Here is a 7,033-nt window from a genome sequence, read left to right on the forward strand (position 1 = left end):
ATAAAATAATGAAAATCTTCGAGTCTGACCGTCATGTATGCACTGTTTTGATTGCCGAGGAGATAATCATTGGTGGAGGAGGAATGAACAAAAATTTACTAAAAACAATGGATTTCTACCTATTATATAAAAAAGTAGACAATTATTCTTTAAGCGATGTGTAATATTGCCCTAAAAATTGGAAAGGGAATTATCGAAAGTGATATCTACTAAAAATTGGCTTTGATTTTTATTGATTACAATGTCGGTTTACATAACTGTTGAAGGTACACATAGGTTAATTGAAGCAAGCAGCTTTCTCTGTTCAGCTATAGGATGTCTTGTTGTCCTCCTTCGTAATTTTGCAACAATGTCATTCTGGATTGATCCTAATAAAATATATAACACTGGATAAGAAGAAATCTCTATAACTTTTGTAAATATATACCTTTTAGCTCCTATTAATATTATAAAGGTAATGTATGCATGACGAAGAAGTCATTAATTTTTTGGAAATATATTAATCATCATCATCATCATTTTAATGAATTTATTAATTATAATTATACTTATTTATGTAGGTAAAAGCAGCAAGGTACAATCTTATCGAAGAGGTTAAAGTAAAAGAATAATATGCTAATGCTGAACTCTCTAAAAGTTAATAACTGAATGCAACAAAAATTTTACAGAAAATGAAGTATAATTTTATTGGATAAAAATTTAGAAAACTTTGTTACAGACAAGACAATAAATTTTATGAAAAGGATAAAGCTCCCTTATGAATTTTTAAAAGATGATCTTGCATCCTGGAATCATGGGAAAGATTTCATGTTGAATCAGAAACAACAATTCTAAGAAACATAGAATGGGCAATTGGTAGAGTACAAACCATCGCCTCCGTGTTGGTGGTGGTTTTAAAACCTACTTTTTCCTAAAACCATGTTGCCACAAAAAGATGATTTTAGGTATGTATCCCAATTTGTTCAAAAGTGATGGTCGATTATGCGTTTTTGACCTTTTGTGAGACTATTAGTTATTATTGTAATATACCAAGTAGTTTCACTGTAGCAAGGGGCGTGTTTTGACCGATATTGTTGACCTTGATTTTTTTTCTATAAGAAACATTTTTATTAAACCTACATAATGGCACCAATTTGAGCTCTCTACCTCAATATGGTCCAAAGTTATTGTAGATTATGTATTTTTGACGTTTTGTGATATCTTCACATCTCAAAATTGAATGACTTCTTTCTGTGACACTACATACTCCGTACATCATATTTAAGTTTACAACTAAAGAAATACTGGCAACTTGAGTTTTGATTGGATCTTTTTACAAAAGTGATATTCTAATCATTATATGCAATTATTTTTATTTATAAAAATTGACTGTATCTTCAAAGATGACGAAATGGAAGCCAAAATAATTATTGTGCTGTAAATACTCTCGGGCCAGAACACACCAGCTGAGATTGTAAAGGACCTCAAGATCAGCCGGACGGCCGTGTATGATATTAAAAAGTGATTTGAGATCCAAGGAAAAGTTGCAAGAAAAATCTGGGCAAGGTCGGAAACGAACAGTAAAAACAAAGGCCATGATTATGTGTGTCAAGAACTGCAAAATCCAGCCAGAATGATTCGCAGAATGGCCAAGAAGATGAATGTGATTGAGGTTACTATACAAAGGATCATTAGAGATGACTTTGGAACAAAATCAAGAACAAAGAAGAAGAAAAATCTCATTAGGACGACGGCAAAGGAGAAGAGTTTGTCTAGAGCCAAGCTTCTTTTGAATGTGTACATGAACATGGACCTCCAGCTCCCCAATCTAAATCCTTTGGATTATTTCATCTTGACAAAGGTCGAAGGAGCTGCCTGAAACAAGCCTCCCGATCTGTGAGATCTTCATCATGGCCACATGGGGGAACATGCCAGAAGACTACACCTGTTAAATTTGTGCAGCCTTTAGGAAGAGAATGGAGACTGTTATTGAAGCTGAGGGAAGCAATATAGATTAAAAAATGTCGATTTCAGTCATAATTCAATGAAAATAAACTTAATTTTGTTCTAACTGTCTTCACGAACTAGTTTTTAATAAAGTTTGAAAAAAACAATCTGCAGAAATTTGACCAAAATCGAGCAATAATCATGCTCATAATCTTAATGACCAACAGACAAACAAACAAAGGCAAAAAAAAAAAATCACCTCCGTTCAACTTCGTTGATGTAGGTAATTTACGTCTCTAAATGTAGATAATGATCAATGCTTTTGTATTTATTAGTAAATCAATTAATCTAAGGCTATTTGGATATAACTGTTTACTATTGTAAATAATTATATTTATGTTAGAATAGAATCTTCGTTGCCCTCGTCTTCAAATGAACAAGGAAGTATTTTTTTTTTTAATTGGCTACTACTAAATTAGTTGTTTGCAGTATACAGATGATATGAAAAATAAATCACGGTTGTTGCTGTTTTTTTGTTTTGTTTTTAAATGTAGAATATTTCAGCATTTTAGGACCATTGAGATACCATTAAATATTCATAAAAATGGTTCAGAAATATGAAATATATTTTTCTATCAAATAAAATACAAGTAAACTTTACTTTTTCATAAAAAAATGAAATAATTGATAATAAGGTCGTTCACATTCCTACGAAGGATAGGCTTAGAATTATCATGTACTGATAACAATAAATACTTCAATTACATTCTAGTTACAAGGAATAATTAATAATGATAGCAAGTAAGAATTTTAGTTATGTATCAATCCTAAAATTTTGACGTCCCTTCCAGTTCTACCCTAAATCTTAAGGACGCGCCTTAATAGAACGCTAAAGTCGTACCATAAAAATTTACTTTGCTATATTACATAATTATAAATATAGTCCAGTGAGATCCTCATCAATCAATCTCGACCGTCAAGAATTTAATGTGTATAGGAATAATAAATACTTCATTTCCTAAATCAAGAATAATGACATTGGTACTTTATGACATATCATTTTAGAGAAATTTTTAAATTTGAGATGTTTTTCAAGGACCAACAACAGGGAGGGGACTGATTTTAAGTCCCATATTAAGGACTGATACAAACCTAATGCATCTGAACTAACCAAATGATTGATAAAGACGGTTTTGTGTATTTCAAGATACCTGAATAACGATAAATAGATTGTGTACTCGTTGCCGAATTGTCAAGGGGCCAGGAGCATGAAGACACACCTTGAAGAATGCATTTCCAAGTAGGAAGGCCAGATTATATCATGGTCATGTCGTCAGAGGAGTCTGCATTATTTGGGGAGGACTGTTCTGCTTTTTATAATTTAGCCAGAATGTTTTTTTAATATTATTATATAAATGCCAAATAATATTTTAGACAAAAATATTTTTAGAGTTAAATTTTTTGGGAATTTGAACTAATATACACAAATCCAAGCATATCAATAGCAAGAATATGAGTCAAACAGAAAAATTTGATGAGAATCTTGACTGGAAAAGGAAAAGTGGACTAAATCAAAATAGAAGAACTCTTGGGAAAACACATTTTCTAGTGTGAATCAACTGGTTGCTCAAAACTGGAAAATTGTACAAAGTCCTCAATTTTAATATCAACTAAGACCTAAAAAATTAACTAGGGTATGAAAGATCCGATGGTTGATATCAACCAAGATCGAAACTAAAAGGGAATGTAAAAATTCAAAAAGCAAAGGTAATGGAACATAAAAGATTCACACAAATGGTACGAAAGTTGTGGAATATGTATTCTCTAGATATAGAAAAAAAGAATCCAAATATTATTTTCCAACATCAGTTCATTGAGTAAATTGTATCTTTTATTTATCAAATGTTAGTAGATTTTTTAGCAATGAGAAAGATTTTGTGTTTGTCTTTCTCATGTTTTCTCTTTGAAATTAGTGTAAAACTAAGGGAGAAGTAAATCATATAATTTACAACTCTAGGATATAGATTGAAGGAACTCTATAAGTGTACATAACACACAAATAAACAACTTGATGGATATTTATTGAATCTCTTAACTTTTCCTCCATAAAGAGAAAGAACAATAGTCTTGAAATTAATTTGTAATTAGTCAATTCCGTCATTTTCTCCAACTGTTGCACTATTCTTAATTTAATAGCAGGAATATTCATAGCGTAACAAGAAATAAAAATTGTTCATTTGAATTCAACCAATCAACAATCAGAAACACTTATAAGGAGCAAGAGTATCAAAATTTACTACGAAAAAAAACAACAACATAGGAATTGTTTATGTTTTTAAGAACATAACAAAATTATTGTATCGTGTTGATTATAAGTAAAAAAATCAATTATCCATGTTAGTTCCTTGCCGCATAAAACTTATAGTTTCTTTGAAAACTTCTAAGACCTTAGAGGTAAGTAATCTAAGTAAAAGAATAAATTAACATAGAAATAGAAGAAAAAAAACTTTCTTTGATCAATCATCAAGTCCTTAATTAAATGTCAATCAGCTCTTGACTTATCATCAATTAAAAAAAAAATATTGCCAATTCATAGTTTTATGTATATTTTTTGTTTTAACTTAAGATGGATCTTCCTTTGGTGATACTTCACAAACAAAAAATTTACAATGTTTTTCGTCGTCAGATGTAAACGTTTCTATTTCTTTTCTCCCAATCAGTGTTCTGAACGTTGATTGGTTGAATTCGAATAAGCTCGTTCTAGATGAGATTTTATTTTTATCAAAAAATTGGGAAATAGAAATTCACGAAGAAAATTGCACAAAAAACGTTTTACACTAATTTTGAAAAAGAAAGTAGTTAATAGCCTTTATTGACATTGTAAAGAGGAACACAAATCTACAGGATTTTTTTCGCACTTCCAAAACCAAATACAGTTATGGAAAATAATGTCGTCGAAAAAATAACCCTTGATAACTAGTTCATTTTTGCAAATATTGCAAAAAATAATGAATAAAATATTCAGGAAATTCTAAATACTATAATGTCTTACTATTAATGTTTACAATTTTATGTCTAACATGAACTGTTTTGTGGCATTTCTTCTTAAAAATTGAAAATTGATGTCTGTTGGAAAAAAAGAAAAAAATTGAAAAAATATTCAGAAAAGGACAAATATTTATATCCTTCATTATATTTTATTTGTCAAATTTATATGCAAACGAATTTCCAGACAAATTTCTACAAACTTTATTGCATCTACGAATCCAATATGACATTGGAAATCCATTATTTTGCACCTTTAAAAAAAACGAAGCTACAATTTTCTTGGATTTCTTTTTTGCTCATAACTTTTTTTGATTTTGAATAAATATAGAAAACGTCTTGTTCGTATAGTTGTTTTTGAGACACTAGTCATCAAAAAACATATTTTTGGGGTTTCCATATAAAACAAGACCCCTTATATTACCTCCCAAAAAACGGCAAACCCGTTTTAACCTGACCAGTTTCAAAATAGGGACCCATGCCAAGTTTGGGCCTCCTAGACCAATGGTGTAAGCCCTCATAAGGACACACACACAAACACTAAAGTAATAATACTACTGTACTAGATATGACTTATTTTCGATATCGCCTTGAGTACTGAGTAGTGAACAATGCTTAGTAATGAAAATAGTGTCTATTTTGGGCATGCTAAAAAACCTGAAAATCAACATGGTAATTTGAAGGGATTTTTTGGAGGAGTACAGCTTAGATCTCATGTCGTTTCATTAGGTCAGCTACGATCAGCTGTGACAAGGGAAGAGGAGGAGAAGGAAATAAACATGGAGAATAGCAAGAATTATTCTGATGTCGATCCTCAATTCTATTCTTAGTCCAACAAGGACTTACAATTATAATTCAGCAGCAAATCCTCAAGATTACTCTCCGTCTTTTATGAGGAAACAAGAAAGTTCAATGAGGCCTTTAATATAATTGAATGTATTAGAAAAGGAAGTCCACTGCTCAGGAGTTAAATAATCATGACAATAGCTGAAAAATACACCTGATTTTCACCACTAGCAATGCCACAATCAACTTGGGGAGTATATTACATTGAATAATAATTAGCTGAATATTTGTAAATAAATTCATCAGGGATCCTACTCTTCAATAACTAATTTATACTAAAATTTATATAATAGCATTTTTTTCAATCATTGATTATATTTTTGGTACTGAACCCTTTTAATATGGCTAAAAATATAGTTGTTACACAAGAACAACAATAAAATATGTAAAATTGAAGCAGCGGTTTCTATCTTTGCATCAATGAGTTTACAATCTTAACTTATGCTTCAAAAATACTTTCAAAATTATTTATTCTTCGGTTTACTGACACTTTATAATTTAGTTTTTGTATAAAACATAGCAGTAGTCTCTTTAATTATCCAACTTTAAGTCTTTATAATTTATCAAAAAACTCAAGACTTTCGCATAGTGAACTTCTTTGTTTAAGTACTTAAGTACGTAATGCCAGATTAAATTATTTTTACTCAATTAAAGAGTAATTTCGTGATATTAGTTATCTATGATACAAAAACTCATAATTTCATAGATTTGTTATAGATAACTACAAATGTTCTCACTTACCTTATTTTCCAACTTTGTAGGAAAGAACAAATATTATTCCTTGAGATGATTGAACAAAAAAAGCACTTCACTCAACGAAAAACAAAGACACTTCACGTACACAAGCGACACAATGATAATACTTGAAGGACTACTCTATGAAAAGAATTCAGGAAATGTGGAAAATGAATACAAAAATAACAAGAAAAATAAATAAGAATAAGGGCAAAACAATAGTGCCTCATGACAACCCTATCAAATGATCACCTGGTTCCATATTTTTCCCCTTACCTCCCCCTCCCTCCTTTTCGTTAATTTAGTCCAAGAAGGAATTTATGTCGGTACATATTAGTGATGGGAAAATCAACTCGTTTTGTATAAACAAACAGATACTCATAAAACAATCGTTTTGTAATCTACCATTTATTTAAAACCAGTTGGCGGCATTGATAAAGTCCAATTCACGGACTTGTGAATATTTGCTCATTTTGAATTG

The 7,033-nt window shown here is 30.4% G+C and overlaps 1 protein-coding gene across 1 annotated transcript in view; it reads right to left on the bottom strand.

Annotated features, from left to right (window-relative positions):
* Positions 1-6,806, bottom strand: part of LOC121114851 (tektin-3) — a 54,495-nt gene extending 47,689 nt beyond the window's left edge. The window contains exon 1 of the mRNA XM_040708941.2: positions 6,559-6,806. The gene's annotated coding sequence lies outside the window, so the exon portion shown is untranslated. The remainder of the gene's footprint in view (positions 1-6,558) is intronic.
* Positions 6,807-7,033: the final 227 nt, after the last annotated feature.

This window comes from Lepeophtheirus salmonis, chromosome 3, assembly GCF_016086655.4.
Source record: "Lepeophtheirus salmonis chromosome 3, UVic_Lsal_1.4, whole genome shotgun sequence".
NCBI classification, from domain to species: domain Eukaryota; kingdom Metazoa; phylum Arthropoda; class Copepoda; order Siphonostomatoida; family Caligidae; genus Lepeophtheirus; species Lepeophtheirus salmonis.